At 40.1% G+C, this 16,941-nt stretch overlaps 1 protein-coding gene across 1 annotated transcript in view; it reads right to left on the bottom strand.

Moving 5' to 3' along the window:
- LOC133476535 (coiled-coil domain-containing protein 40-like) overlaps nucleotides 1-16,941 on the bottom strand; it is a 74,020-nt gene that overhangs the window by 46,704 nt on the left and 10,375 nt on the right. Inside the window, exon 2 of the mRNA XM_061770056.1 lies at nucleotides 15,140-15,273. The gene's annotated coding sequence lies outside the window, so the exon portion shown is untranslated. The remainder of the gene's footprint in view (nucleotides 1-15,139; nucleotides 15,274-16,941) is intronic.

Below are 16,941 nucleotides of genomic sequence, written 5' to 3'. Positions count from 1 at the left end.
AGGCCGACAGGCAGACAGATTGGCCAGCCAGGGTGAAGGGTTGTGCGAGGGTGGGGGTGGCAGTGGTGTGTAGAACGCTGGTCGTGTTGCCATTTTGCCAGCCTCCAGCAGATGTGCAGAGGGAGGAAGAGGCCCTCCCTCCTTGTCCTCATCTGTCTGCATCTCTACTGTCCTCACCCCCCCCCCCCCTCTTACCCCCACCCCAGCCCCCCTCCCCCATCACTCCCCTCTACAGATTGATTAGCTGTTCACGTCCTCTGCCAATCACCTCCTCATGCATCATGGCGTCAATTCCTTTTTCACCACGCCTCCTCTGGTTCCCCCTCCTCCACCCCTCTCACATGGGCAGACAAAAATACCCCCTCCCTCCTCCTCTTTATCTGAGAAAATAGATGCTCACGCTTGCCAAAGTGCCTCCGGAAAGCCTGGACAGGGCTTTCACTAAGCTCACTGCACAGTAATAGGCAGACAGAGGAGGGGGAAATACAGTCCAATTTGGTCCATGTGTCTTGTTTCAGGAAATTGCTTTTTGAAGGGTAGCAGGTCTTTTTGCACACAGGCGTAGGGTGAGAAACCTTCACCTACACACTTGCTTATTTTGTTAGTGTGTGCGTGTCTTATTGGTTTATTTTTTCAAGCTTATGAAGATCCATTGTTAACATCTAAAATGATAAAATCTACAGACATTCCTCATACAGCACAAACACATTGTTGAGTATCTATTCATCTTAAGGCCTAAGGTCATGCAGCAACACAGATGATTGTCATGTCACGGAGCCTTTTTTATTTTTCTGATAATTGTTCTAGACTGGTACGTCGGGGGGGTTTCACTGCAGTTACACTGTTCCGGTATTTGTCACTCGATGCCCGCAAGGAGAGGAGACAGAAAACATGAAGAGAAAGACAAAGAAAAAACAAATTAGCATGGAAGCTATTTGCTCGGGAAACCCATTTTCACTTGCATTATTATTTTGCCTTTATGGATGGTGAATAAAGCCATAATTCCCCTAATGTGAGTTATTTGTAACGCTGTCTTTGTTGGCAATGAATGAATGTTTAGGGAAGGTTGCCAGGCTCGTCATCGTCACACTCTCCATCACTGGCACACGTGCCAGGAAGCACACATGATCCCGCACCCTGGCACAGACCTGGTCGACTGGGATCACACTGGGACTGAAGTGCGTGTGAATGTGAGCATCTGAGTGACACTTTTTTTCTCTCCCTAGAAGCTACAGTGGTGTTTCAACACGCCTGTTCTGCAAGGTTTCCACCAAAAGGTACACAGCTTAACTCGTCTATATATGGTTATGAATGGAAAACGTAATGGCAAGCTTGTGATTCCAACGTGCTGTGTAGGCGTGCTGGCCGTAGCTGCAGCTATAGCATACGCTGCACAACTCAGCAAATAAGTGAAATGAGGCAGAGTTTTGTCTCAAGCTGACATTTGTAAAGAAAACTACATCTCTGAGTCCTCCATCCAGGGTATTTTTACCCCCCAAAAGGCTCGTTTTGAGTTCTTCTCATTCCAAGCAATACAGTTCACTTTATTTTGTTGCGTTTAGTTTTTTGATTAGGACATAAGGGTACCACAAGAACCAAACATACTACTATTTTAAGTACTTGTTTGTTAGGGCAGGGGTCCGCAACCGGGCCACAGGAACAAGAAATATTTGATTAATCATCAGAGTCTGAAAAAAGTTTTAAATTGAAAATCGAATGCATCTGTGCCAAAGTCGAAATGTCTCGTTTCGGTCACGCAATATGGCAAAAAAAGTTAGCACACAAGATGGAAATTGAGTGAAAAAACAATATGTGTTTGGAGAGCTTATTTGAAAAGGGGAACTGTCCAAAGAAGTGGACAGAAGAGCCTTCTGTCTCAATATTTACGACGACTTTCAAGAAAAAGAAAATGAGAGAATAAGAATTAGGGGACAAAATTTGCAGTCCTACTTAAGATTCGGGTTTAGTGTTTGTTGACTCACGCATAATTCGCTCTGCCTAGTATGTCACAACAGGCTTGCAAAACTACAAACATTAAAAGAGAAGCTTTTGGAGTTGTTTTTAAATAAAAAGAATTACCCCAAGATGAGACCGGCTCATTGAAGAGTCACTAATTGCACCAACTCCATTCAGCACAGTGGTGAGTTGTATATTTTAGGATTTACTTTTGAAAAAAATTTCTATGATGACCCATCAAAATATGTCTTTCCATGAAACCGTTCTGTGGCGCAAAAAAGGTTTGGCGGACCGCTGTGTTAAGGTACCAACTGCAATTATAAGAAACTAAAAGGATGGCCGAGACGTTGTGCAGTCACGCAATTGGATAGCAAGGAATTGTCAATGGTGTAGAGGTGGCTTAAAATTAGGCACTCATTGAAATGTAAAACCTTTCTTACAAGTACTTGTTTAATAACATAATGAATACTGTTTAGAACTCAAATATTCACTGTTATTGCAAACTAAACTTCTATCTATAGTAACTTCCCATCCATAAGTCAAGGCTCTATACTCAAATAAGGATAAGAACTAAACTGACCAGGTGTAAATGCGAGCGTGAATGGTTGGTAATATTTGCCCTGTGGTTGACTGGCAACCAGTACACCCTGGGTGTACACCACCTCTCGCCTAAAGTCAGTCTCAAAAATCGATGGATGGGTACACGGATATATGATCGACTTCCAGTTCACATACACATCCTGCATTGAAAGCGACACTAATTAATTCCAAATAGGCACTGTGCTGAAAGCAACAAAGAAAACTATTGTGTCAAATCACAGTGTGAATAAGGCTTAGACCTTAACTTTAAACTGCCTCAATCCACTGAATGGATCATTTATGCTTGCACTCAGCCTTCACATTTTTTTGGCACAGCCTGTTCAAAGTGGTTTGCTAAAGTCTTTTTATTATCTGACATTTCAGCAGCCATGTTGTTGTTTTTTATTGCTGTTGGGTTGGCGTTGTGCAAGAAATAAATCAGAAGCAGAACTTGAGCTGAGAATGAGTAGGAAAAAAAGTTTTGTTTTTAAAATGAACGTCTCAAAAGGGAGCATGTGCATGTGCTCGGCTCTGTTTACAGCACTGTTATTTACCATGTCAGCATCAGTTTTACTTCACCCCGCCCGCCTAACCCTGATTGTCTGTGCCTTAAATGCCAGCAGTCAGGAATTCATCTAATTCACACGGCAGCCAGCAGCAGTATTTCCCATTCCCTTGTCAAAACACAGCCCAATCCAGACTGATGCGCCTCCATGTCCACACTGCTGATCTTTTTTTTTTCTCCTCCATGTTCACAGACTATCTGACTTCATAGAAGACAGAAACATACCACAGTGTACAGAACAGTAACACCTTAACGCTGATTCCAATTAGCATTTTCTTTGCCACAGTCATCTCCGAAATGTCTTAGGCTGGTTCAAGTGACACAATTCCGATTTATTGCTCTCAAGCGGCACAATTTGGATGTGCGTCATGGCAGCTTAAAGAGAAACAGATGCATGCAATCCGATATCTTCAGATCGGAATCAGCCTTCTTCCAAATGTGGATAAAAATCCAATTCGCATCAAATACCTGCCACTGCGAGTGCAGCGTAAATACACGGATCAATTCAAGCTTGTGTCGTCAAAATACATTTGAACACAGCATTACCAGAGACAGCACACATCCACAACCCACTTCAAACCTTTTCTATCTGGTAGGTGCTACAGGAGTGTCGCAGCCAAAACAACAAAACTAAAAAAAAATAAAAAAAAAAAAACTGGTTCTACCACACGCTATCAGACTCCTGAGAAAATGACATCACAATCTGTCAACCACACTGCGTAATATTTTTCTTTTGCAATCCTGCTCGCTTGAATGTTTACACTCTGCAATATCTCTGCAACCTGCAACACCTGAACAGTTGAATGCCTACATCTTTGCACATTCTAAAAAAAAATCACTAACTAGACTGTTACTACTGCTAAATTCAAATACACTGCCTTTTTTATTTGTGTTTGTTTTTAATTTTGACCTATGTACATTGACTAGCACCCCCTCTTTCTTTCAGTATTCCTCTTTCATTTTTTTTTAAATTGTTCTTTTTTTTTTATCTTTTAGATTCTTTGTTACTGTTGGGTTTTTACTGTGCATATGACAGATAAACATCTTGCATCTTGATTATACACCCATCTGCTCAAACAACAAAAATAAACGCACACCAAAAAAACACCCGCTGTAAATCTAAACTACAGGCAAAGCATAGAATATTGAATATTGGCTAATTATAGTTTATTAGAGGTGTGTTGATCATTAAATTAGGATAATAATTACTGTCTGCGGCCCATGAGTATTGTGAAGGTTACCATCATTTAAACGAATGGCGGAAAATGTAAGCCCTGGCCATTTGTGTGTAACGTTCAATATTTGTATTGTGGAGTTACTTAATTTGGGCATCTGTGCATGTGGGTTGTTTCATGTGTTCCGTCAGTGTAAACACAGCCATATCGGATATGTGTCACTTGAAATGTACATGTGAATTGACAGTCTACAAATAGCATATAGGCATTCAATCAGAAGTGGGCACGTGGACCTGCAGAGTGAATTGATATTTAGAGTACTGTTATGATATTTTGGTAAGATTAGTTTGCTTGAAATAAAATGTTTTCTCCAAATGGTGATGAACCCTCAATCTAAGACTTAGAACATTACAATATTTTCTCCACTCTCAGCTCAGTAATCTTTCCACCAAGACAAATGCCATTTTAAACTACTTTTAGCCAGTTAGACGATTTAGTGTATTAAGTGTGCGGAATTTAAAAGTCCTCTATGAACAGTGCTGTCTGAAAATTTTAGGCATTTTCAAATGTGTTTTTTTAGCAACGCCATCCATCCATTTTCCAATTCGTAGTGTTTGTCATCTTTAGGGTTAGGATCAATGTAATCTTATCCCAGCTGACTTTGAGTGAGAGGCGTTCTGGTGGCCAGTCAGTCGCAGGACACATAATCCAGACAAAAAAACATTTACGTTCTCATTCACATCTATGGTCAATTTCGTGTCTCCAATAAACCTAACATTCATATTTTGGAACGTGGGAGGACGCTGCACGGGAAGAACATGCAAACTCCACACAGGGCAGCCTAAACTAAGATTACAAAGTGAGCCCTCTCCGCTGTGAGACAGAAGAGCAAACCGTAACACCGTAAATATCATACTGTATGTTGTTACTGATCACAGACAACAATACAGAATCAAACCAAGGATGTGCTCTCCGTATACTGTACATTTTAAATGTCACATGTTATTATACTTATCCAGGGAAAAAAATAAAGCAAAATGCAATGTGACTTAAAATTTGTCAAAAGTTTTTTTGGGGTGAGTAAAAAAACAACACACACACTAATTCAGCAGCTGCAGGACCAAAACAGATTTGGTAGCGTAAAAAGATGAACCAACTTTTACAGGCTTCAATCCTGCCTGTTCCCCAAAGGAAATTAACTGGCGGATTCTTCCTGACAGACAGCTGTTCCTCCCACAGTGGGATTTTTTTTCATAACCTGCTCCTCTCTGACACACACACACACGCACACACATAGACACACACACACACACACACACACACTTTTCTCCCTCCCAAGAGAATAAATCTGCAATCAACTGGGCTTATAAATAGCCATGGCACACTTCACTGCTGCTGAGCCCCCCTTTGCTCTTCCCCAAAAGCTACTGCTACGCTCTCCAATCCGCATTCAAAGTGTCCGATACCCTTCCTCCATGCTACTGTTTTCTACTGCTGACGTTATAACATTTCAGTAAACACATTAACATCTTCTAATTAAAGTAATTTGTCCTTCACGTAGCTGTGCATTAGTCCTAATAGCTTTCGGGCAATTAGGCTTCTGGAGCACCAGCCAGATTAACCATTCCTTCTGACTCACAGAGGGCCGAGAACCCCTCAGCAAGCTCCTGCTAGTTATTGGTAGCCTGGGCTAATCACCTCATTAGTCGGTAAGATTAATGAGATGTGTTATTTAAGGCCTTTTTATTTTAGGCAAGAAGCTCTTATTTTGAAGTAAATGCAGTGCACACATGGAGAATCATATCCTGGAAATACTGTAAACTTGTATCTACACATTAATGGCTTTACATCAAAGCATAATTCAAATCAATAATAAAAACTGTTACTGGAAATGCCTTTTAGTCTAACAGGAATGTAGACATAAAAGAAACGAAAAGCCTCTCACTGAGACAATACTACACACATTAGTACAAGCACAAGGGGAGAACCTACAACTACCGGCCAAATAATTAGGTACACCAACAATTTCAAGATATCTCATACAGGAGCTGTTTAAAAAGTGTGCCTTTACAAAAAGAAAGAAATAAAATGCTCATATAACTATCCAGAAACAATTAGATATAATATGTATTATTGTGCTTGTAGTTTGCACTACATCATACTGAGATGTTTCGAATCCTTACAGTTGAAACTAGATATTTACATACACTATATAAAAAGACACATGCTTTTTTTTCTCACTGTCTCAGATGAAATCAGACGTTTGCTGTTTTAGGTCAATTAGGATTACCAAAATTATTTCTAAATTATTTCTGCTAATTGCCAGAATATTGAGATTTTGTTTTGGGGTTTTTTTGAAGATTTTTCAACACTTTCCTCAAAGTCAGAAGTTTACCATCGCCATTGGTACCATTCTTTTAAACTGTATGACTTAAACTGTTTTACAGTGGTTGGCGGGCATTTTGGGCCATTCCTCCTGACAGAACTGGTGTACCTGAGTCAACTTTGTAGGCCACCTTCTTCGCACATGCCTTTTCAGATCTGACAATACATTTTCAGTACGATTGCGATCAGGGTTTTGCAATGGCCACTCCAATGCTCCTTCCTGAGCGGTATAATGGCTGTATATTCACAATATACTTGCAGATAATTGTTTGAACTGATGAACGTGGCACTTTCAAGCATCTGGAAATTGCACCCAGGGATGGACCAGACTTGTGCAATTCCACAATTTTCTTCCTGATATCTTTTCTTTTGAGTTTCCCATGATGTTACATGAAGAAGCAGTGTGTTTTGTTCAAATACATCAAAAGGTGTGTCTCAAATTAACTCAAATGTTTTCAATAAACCTGTCAGAAGCTTCCAAACAAAAGACATCTTCATCTGGGTTTCCCCAAATTGGTTCAAAGCAAAGTAATCTTACTGTAGGTTGACTTCTGACTTTGAAGAAAGTCATTAAAATTTACCTTAAAAAAAAATCCTTCTCTAATTATTCCTGCATTTAGTAAATCGAAATAATTTTGGTAATCCTAATTGACGTAAAAAAAGGAAACGTTTAGTCAGATTTCATGTCTAACAGTGAGCCTTTTTACATAGTGTGTGTAAATACAGTATCTGGTTTCAACTGTATGTTGACTTTTACCTACTGAGATAAGATACTGAAATGTAAAAATATTGTAAAATGCTCTCAGTAAGACCATTACATTGTACGTGTGGTCATATGTGTGCCCAGTCTGTTTATGCAATGCTGTAAAAAAAAATGGTCTGATAACTATGCATATCTCAAAAGAAAGCAAAAACTATATAACTCCAAAACAAAGTAAAAAAAAATCATAATCATAATCATTGAAGCCTCTCTGTCTCAGACACACAGGTGTGCTGTGTATGTTTTTTGTTTTGTTTTCCAAGATGAAAAAAGGAAACGGGGAAAAACAATGTACGCTCATATACACTGTTACTCATAAAGTCGGGATAAGTCTTTCCACAAAATGATTATGACAACGTGATTCATTCTTGACACATGGAGTGGATATATTCTCAAAAGTAATAGATGCCTCTGGTCAAAAGTGCATTTAAATAAACTGAGGAAACAAAACTATTCCAACATTATGGGTACCAGTGTATTATCACTAACATTGCAAACAGCAAAAATGTATAAGATATTGCAGATGAGAAAAAAATATTATATTTTTCCTAATCAAAAATGAAACATTGAAATGTGAATATTTGACATGTTTTGAAACAATCTTTTTCGTATTTGTGAACTATTTTTTATTGAAACCTTTTTAGCAGCATAGAAATAAAATGTGTCATTTACCAATTCCATTAGTTTTTTTATTTTGTTTACATCAATACTGCAATACGACTACTACTAGTACAGTGAATTGTTTTCTTTATTTTTATCTTTTTCACTGAAAAAAGATCTGAAAGATTTTTCAGTAGCTACTGTAAGCATCACAAGCACATGAAAGATTAAAGACCAAAATGGCAGCAGACACTATTTATCTTAGCACCGAAGGAAAAAACACATCCTTTTATTGTGAACATCTAATAAAAGATTCAAAGATTCTGCTTTTGAAATAATTTTACAGGTGCTTTTTGTTAGCAGGTAGATGCTACAAATTTTTTTTTTTTTAAAATCAGGTAGGTGTGCATATTATTGTGTGAGTGTATGTTTGTGTATGTGTGTGTGCGCTTGTGCGTGTGTGGGTGGGTGTGTGAGTGTGTGCGTGCGCGCGCACGTGCACGTCTGTGGTTACTGCGGTGCTACCAGACCCCTGACCTTTCCATGTCCTGATAGTGTCTCCAGGGAGAGAAGGAGGGAGGGATGGGGGGAGAGGGGGAGTCAGGGGGAGGAGAGCTGAAGGCCTTTGTCTTTGTGCTGGAGGCCTTAATATGACTGCAGCCTGCACAACCATGAAACAAACCAGCTGTTTTCTGACACCTGCAACCAGACACCAGTCACAGAATTATGATGTATCTCGAAAAAAAAAACATTAAAAATAAAAATCTCAAATATTGATGTTAATGTCAAAATCGCAATGTAAATGAATCTCCTCTTTGTTAATGTGTTCTGCTTGCTGTTAACACAAACAAGAGAGATTTGTATCTTTCCGAGGAGATGGCAAATTAAATTGTCTGGGGCAAAGGCTAGTGTAAACTGCATGCCTCACAGACAATAAGTGCGAGTGTTACCAGCAGGCTGCACGACGTGTTAATGGAGAAGCCGCACATAGCCTTCGTCCTCCTTCCCCCGCTCCGCCTCGTTCCCCCTTCTCACAGCCACCATTTGCTCATCCATCACCATCGCCTCTCGTCTGCTTCTTCCATCACTCCACCCAGCCAATTTAGTCCTCAACCATCTTTCTCTCCTCTGCAGCGTACTGGGCTTTTGTCCTCCATCCTAACCTGTCCCTCACCCGTCCCCGGTGTTGAATGACAGCTGCATTTTTGTTTTTGTGGATGTGTGTGTTTGCCTTTGGTTTTTACAAGGTGTTTTTAATAAATGTAAAGGTGAGTATGCATGTATTCATGTCTGGGTGTGTGTGTCCATGTATCCCGAGTCTTTGTTAGTGATTAAAACTAATGAAGGGAAGAAAAAAAAAACACACACACACACACACACAAACCGCATCCAGGCTTTGCCATCTGTCTAACCCTAAACCTGATACTGCTGAACTGACTGTCTTGATTCCCAGGTTTACCTCAGTCCTCACACACACATACATACGCACAATGTACATATCTGCTTTTCACCCAAAAAACCTTTTTCAGGATACAGTGCATAAGTCATAGAGCCAAAAAATGTAAGGGCATTACTAAGGCAGGGTACCGAACTTTGGCCTCAACCTATCATGTTCACACCATTTCAAACAGATAGACAAACATTGAAATCACCAATCCATTCAAGCGCCCAAGCCGTCCGTCCATATACACACATTTACCATGGTGCAGACCCCTGCTCCCCACCCCCCACCCCCGCACCCCCTAGGGTGGTCCCTAGGCTCTCTTTGCCACTCATTAACCTTGTCACGTTTATGCTATGAATTAAATGATACCAGTGATGCATCCCCACGCACCAGGAGCACACTGTCCCAGAAACCCCCACAATGCACCACCACCCCCCTGCCCGCCACAACCACCCCTCCTCGCTGGCTGCAGGGACTGCCCCGGGCGCCACCATGCACCCTCATTATTACAAGCACAGTGCTCGTGGGTTTGGAGAGGGACAAAATAAGATAAGGCAGGAAATGATACATTTCGTTTTATGAAAAAATTTCCCCAAACGAGATGACATCAGAAAAAAAAAGTTGTCAAAATGTCCAATGATGATGTCTACTGGAAATTTGTGACTCATAATCTATGAACCAACACCTCATCCATGAACATTTCTTCCTCAGGATCACATGATGGGTGAACACTTTTAACATCCTGGAAGGTCCTCTTGAAGAATGAATCACTCTTCGAGAATATATATTTTTTGTAAACAACACATTTAACATGATTTTCAGTGAAGGGTACTTGTCATTTGCTGAGTATTTATTTGTCCTGTTTTATATGCAGTCCGCATCTGCAATCTGCATTTATTACATTGTCTGCTTCGTAATGCACTATTACTGTTCATTTATTAGGCCATATTTCTATCGATTGTTGGAATGTTTTGGTCTGGAAATTTTTGTAAATTTATGACTTTCTGCATATCAGCTATTCTCATATTGCGACATCCTGCGACTGTATGTGCATTATTGCTCGTTATGCCTCCTTGAGTCATCACCTGACCATGCTGGAAGGGTTTGTTCGTCCCAGTGATCCTAGGAGCTAAATTGTCCGGGGCTCTCAGACCTTGATAGGGTCATAAAGGGCAAACAGGTCCTAGCACGTCAAAGCATGGTCCCTCCCTATGAACACCCTATGTTGACAAAGAAAATTAGACCTTGTTTTTGCTTTTTTGCGCAACCTATCCTCCATTATTCGTGGGCAAACTTGCATATTCGTGAATCTCTAACAATCTCTAAAAAGTCCCAAATTATTATTATTTTTTGTCTATAGTATGTATTGTTATTGTAGTGTCACTATAATTGAGACAAAGAACATTTACTGTCTTCTGTGAACACACCAAAAAAACACCACACTAGTTGCTCGCTCAACCAAACTTCGGCAGCTGAAGATAGAAGGCTGTTGTGCGTGGAGGCGGAGGTTCCTCTCCACACGCTCGTTAACCCAAATGCAAGAGTAGCCATATTAGATTTGTGTTTGACAGGCAACGGGAGTTTACGGGAGCAAAGATGGCGGCACCCATGTTTGCTGGAGCTGCTATGGCTCATAATCGTTTCACCAAACTAGGACTAAAGACAGCATCAAAACCAGTGGAATCCATAACAACAGTTTAGCGGAACATCATTAAACCTATCTTAATTTTACGCTGGCTGGGTGGCCAGACATTTCAGAGACCCAACTATTTGTACGCAAAGATTACAAAGTCAGTTTTCTAGAATATTTCCCTTTAACCCATGTTATGACTAATGGTTGCATTGAAAGGTCAAAAAGGTTTTGCCAAAGCTGCATGGAACAATTGAACTTGGCATGAGTTCGTGACTTCTCACTTAAAGCATACTTACATGGTCAGAAGTCCGAAGTGATTAACAAAGTGTAGTTTTGACTACATCACGAGTCTTTGCTTTATTAGAATATTATAAAGAAGTCTTTTTTTTTTTTTTTTTTTTCAAATTATTTTTTAGACACTACACAAAACTGACTAACCCAGCTAATTACATACAAGGTGTGTCAGAAATGTTCCAGGACTGGCGTCACAACAAATATACATTTGAAACTCAAATTACAAACGATGAGTTATCGCCTTCAATGTGGGCTAGGCGATCAACCAGCACGTCTCCAAATAGATCCTGACGCATTTGCTTCGTTCAGTGTGCGAGAACAGGCGAGAGTTGCGGCACGACAACTTGTGGCTGCTTAACAATGACAACACGCCTCCTCCCAATGCCCTGAGCATCCGACAGTTCCGAGCTGAGAAGTACATCGGCGTGCTGCAGCAACCTCCCTACTCATTTGACCTAGCTCTGCCTATTATTTTCCTCTTTTCCAAGCTCAAGGAGGTGATCGAGGGGACCCCTTTCGAAGACATGAACGGCATTAAGATAGCCGTAATGGCGGAGCTGCAGAGGATACCGGGTAGAATCCTTCCAGCAGTGGAAGAATGCAAAGCAGGGAAGACTGGGAACGTGGGGATTACTTTGAAGTGGAAAACGTAGTTTGTATTTGAAATATCTTTTGTGACACTAGTCCTGGAATTTTTCTGACACTCTTCATATTTTACCCTTATTTATCTTAACTTTCTTATCTTTAATTTTGGAGTTTCAAACTTATTCTATTCAAAGTCTTTCATTATTAAGGATTTGTGTGTGCGTGCGTGTGTGTGTGTGTGTGTGTGTGTGTGCGTGTGTGTGTGTGTAATAACTGCAGTCTACCCTATGCTTTCCATTCTGAATGTCACCTCGAAAGCTGATATATTGAAATATTGATTTGTAGTCATTCAGGACACTTCTCATTTTATGTCATCTATGTTAGAGCCGACGGCACGGCGGGCGACTGGTTAGGAAGGAACGGAAGATGAATGAATGTATGTTAGAGCCAGACATCACCTCCCAATGAATAAGGGCTAATAAGGTGTAATCGGGAAAGTTTATTTCGAAAATAATCATCTCCTCCTGAATTATCCCTTGAAATACTGATCATGATGTTGCATGTGGGTAGCATCCCCAATTAGTGCCATGGAATGTAATGTGCTGTGGGTTCAACTGTGTAGTTAAAGTACGAAAACACGGACGCGCACACACACACTCACATTCCATATTGCACTCTTTAAAAGGATTGCACGCATATAATCTTGTTCTTTTCGAGAAGAGCCGAGTACATGAATCACTAGTTTGGAAAGGAGCGGCTGAAGGACTGCAGGGCAAAGTTGAAATTAGAGAGTGACAACACAGAAGAGAGACGTGAGAAGGGGAATTTCTCAACAACAATGAAAGAACCACTAATAACATTTCAGAACTTAAGGACAGATTCATTTTGAATTTACAGCCAGAGAGTCGAGAAATTGTTTTCATATTTCGCTGAGGCTTCTCCTACAGTCGAAGGTCGAGTCTTGCTCACTTTGCTTTTTATTTGTTGTGCTAGAGCAATCGAAACATTTTGAAAAGCTTACTTTGAGTTTATGGTTAAGATGGTTTATGTTTCAGAATCATCTCAAGATGTTTGAGGTTTTGTGGCCCCACGAACCACGTCACAAGGTGCAGTTGTGAATTTTTTCTTGTGTTGTGGTTCATGTGCATTTTAGCTGAGTGTTTATGGCATTCTTCTATGTCAAATATATAGACATATATTTTACTGGTTCTATTTAAAGTAAAAAAAAAATAAAAAAAATGTAGTGCGATTGTCATTGGAGTTCAGAGTGATGTTTTTACTGTGGAAATGTTGGAAGCAAAATAATAATAATACATCTAATCATAATGGGAAAAAACAGCTGTTGCACATGTGTTTAATGTAGTATTAACCAGAAGGTGAACTCTCACTCATATGGAGTGCATGTTTGGATCTTCCAGTTCATCCGGTTGCTGACATGCACTTTAAAATAGTTTTCACACGTTTACAGAACAAATATCATGAGCATACATTAGCGTACCTCTCAAATGAAAGATGATGGTATTGCGTTTAATCCATTGGCATGTCAATATGTGGAGGACCGTTGACCAGGGGTGCAACGCTGCAGCGTGACATGATGGATAAAATGAAAACTTTACGCTGCTCCACAGCTCTCATTGGTCAGCACTATGCTGATCAGAGTTCATTTTTCAAGGCCTAGGTTTTTCAGCACTGGACTTGATCAACAGCAAATCACAGCAGGATATGCTCTCGGGTGGCCACTCGGCCATGGGCCTGACCCCTGGCTACGCCCGAGACAAACCGCTTCCAGAAGGCAATCTGTCATCTCATCAGGAGCATGCGCAGACTGTACAGGCCATACGCAAAACTGCGCCACTGAGTTGTTTTCATTGGAGTTGGGTCAGTCTGTATACTTGATGTAATTGTTCGGAGTTTATTTCATTGGGTTAATTATTGATTGATTGTTCTTACATCATTTTATTCTCAGCATATGTAAATCAGTAAAGATTTTCAACTGTAAATTTTCATTCAAGATGTGGAATATTGTAAGTGTGTTCTTTTGTTTTGAGCTGTGTAGTTGAATTGTTGGAGCATGGGAAAAGATAAAATATCTCATAGGTTCACAGCTCGTAAACTTCTTTTTCACTGACTTTAATTATGTGTTACATTTCAATATTCTTTCTTGTATCATGTGTGTGTATGATGCCCCTGTCTTTACTTTACACACAGCCCTTACACACACATACACGTACATATACACGCGTGCACACAAAACCATACACAACACACGAGAGAGCTCAAGCAACCAGAAGAAAAACAGTATTGGACGAGCGCAAGTTGAGATTTGACAATTGAAGAATGAAGAATAACTTTACGTATTTCAGGTTTCAAAATGTGAAGGAGTTAGGAGTTTACTACTACTTCAATCAGAAATGTGTTACTGGATTTGTAGGGCTGTAATTGGACTGGATTAGATTAGATTAGATTAGATTAGATTAGATTAGATTAGATTAGATTAGATTAGATTAGATTGTTATTACACATGTCACAAGCACGAGGCAACAAAATGCAGATTGCATCTAACCAAAAGTGCATGAGCAGAAATGAAATAGCATTTACATTGTATACAGCGTGTAAAGCGAGGTTGTTGAAATAAACAAAAACGTTTGCAACTATGCAAGAAAAAAACTACGGGATGTACGCCTGCAGTTGTGAAATGCTGAAAGGACGCCAACTTTTCAGTCTGACTTTGACATCCCCCGTTTCATGGGAGGTAGCCTTCAGTTTAAGAATGATACCAGCCCTCAATCAAAATAACGGCACATGATTTTGCAGAACACCAGCTCGAATGCGTCATATCGCACGGGACTTATTGAGACTGGACGAACACGGTATTGTCTGAGTCAATATTAATGGCAGAGTAAGCAGTTTGGCATAGGAAATGAAGCCTTGGCAAAAAAGGCAAAAAAGGCACACACTCGGTTATGCCGTACATGCCGCAAATGCATATTCCTCACGAACGGGGGCGCCTGTTAAAAGGCAAATAAATGGGTTTTCCAACAGTATTTATTGTCAAAAAGCGTTGTTACAACAGAGAACTAATACACACATTTTTAAACTTTTGTTTTTATGTCTGATTCAGTAATTGAATCAACGTTGCAGAAGGTTGCCGTGGTTCGCTTACCTGACTTTTGTGGAGACAGTGTGGGTTCAGTTCCCCCCTTGGTTATCTTAATTTATTTGTGGCCTTTGATTGACGGGTTGTCATCTGCTTTTTTGCCCAAAGTCGTCTGGGATCAGCTCCAGCTACCCGCAAGCCTGAACACAATAAACAGTATACAAAAATGGATATATCCAGCATAAGCATCTCCCCAAAAGGGATCCACATTCCTGACTAGTCCCTAAAATAACGATTTTAGCAATACGCCAGCAGGGGACATTCAAGCTGAGAAGTAAGATTGAATTCACAGAGTAAGATTTACATGTGGATGAAAAAGCCATTGTTGAATTGTCTGTATATTATTATAATACTACCTTCGAGTCTTTTAACACTTTCTTGGACAATTTCCAGCTAAACATTCGCTAAATGAAAATTCACTCCCCCCAAAAAAAATGTCCAGGGTATAAATAATAACAGTGCCTGTGTCCCCTTCATTCTGAATCTCTGTATGACTCAGGGAGTCAACAGAACAGTTTATGCGAAATTGGCATTCTTTGGTGCGATTTGTGGTGTACAGTATAGTTTTCGAAATACTCTGGTTGAAGTCCAGCTTCAGGATATGGCTGTACAGCGCAAACCTTACTACTCTCAATCAACAAAACAGATGTGATCACAACATGAACTGTGGTGCACCACAATGAGCCAATGTAGAAACCTTTATGATAGCAGAGTGATTATGACAACCATGTAAGGTTTAACGTAAAGGTCAATCACTGTGGACTGAAAACAGCTGAGTCTGAGAAAGATGTGTTGGTCCAAAGAGAGGTGGGGGAGTTATTGTCACAAACACACACACACTTGCAGGATGTTTTCTACAGCTGTGATTACAATGTGTTACCACATACCATCTCAGCCACGAATGTGCACTTGTGGTTTACATGATATGCATCTGGCTGAGCACAAAGTGTATCTGAGGGGCTATGATTATTATTCCCTTCCGTACACACACGAACAACATATACTGTAGTACTCCCCTCTGCAGAGTCTTGCACTAGTGGGCGACCCACATATTACAAAATCTGGACTCCATGACACTGACATTGACCAATGTCTTCTTACCGTCAGCAGATCTTATCAACTTGTGTAATATGTAATTGGAGCCTGTCATACTCTTAAATGAATAATTACACTTTTAGGCATTCTCAGCTATACAAAGCACAGTGACCCCCCCACTGTATCACGATTTGTCATTAGCACCCACTCAATACTATATCGCAGATTTTTAAGCAATTGTTTTTGAGCTTTTACAGTATAGAGACGCGTCCAAATTTGTAGTTGTGTAATAATTTTTTTTTACTTAACTTTTGAGCCATGACTTGAGTTATAAGTGCGCTTCAGACACTTCACCATTCTGTTAAAGGAAAAAAATGAGCAATTAAGGTGGAACTTTTTAGTGTGACCTCTGTTCACTAACACATTTGTTTACTAACAAATTTTTCAGACAAACATTGTTTAGTTTTACAAAGTGTGCCTCCTGGCATCCATGCGAAACATTCACTCTATCTTCATTTTTTTTTGCTGTAAATTAGCCCTCACCATTCATCCCAACGAAACGAAATGTGCAAAATGTTTGTGAAAAAGTTATTGTGCTATTAAAAATCGGAAGTTTTTGGAATGTCACCGTTTTAAAAGAAAGACAGATGGCCTGCCAGCTGCAGTAACAATGAGCTGCAAAAAGAGAGAGACAGCACTCATTTAAAGGAACAGCACGTGAGCGGAGGTACTACAGTGTTTAATATGTATTGTATGTTTTACAATACGGTGCT

Source organism: Phyllopteryx taeniolatus, chromosome 4 (assembly GCF_024500385.1).
Source record: "Phyllopteryx taeniolatus isolate TA_2022b chromosome 4, UOR_Ptae_1.2, whole genome shotgun sequence".
NCBI classification, from domain to species: domain Eukaryota; kingdom Metazoa; phylum Chordata; class Actinopteri; order Syngnathiformes; family Syngnathidae; genus Phyllopteryx; species Phyllopteryx taeniolatus.
Note: the sequence above shows the minus strand (reverse complement) of the source record. Positions and strands in the feature narration are given on the sequence as shown.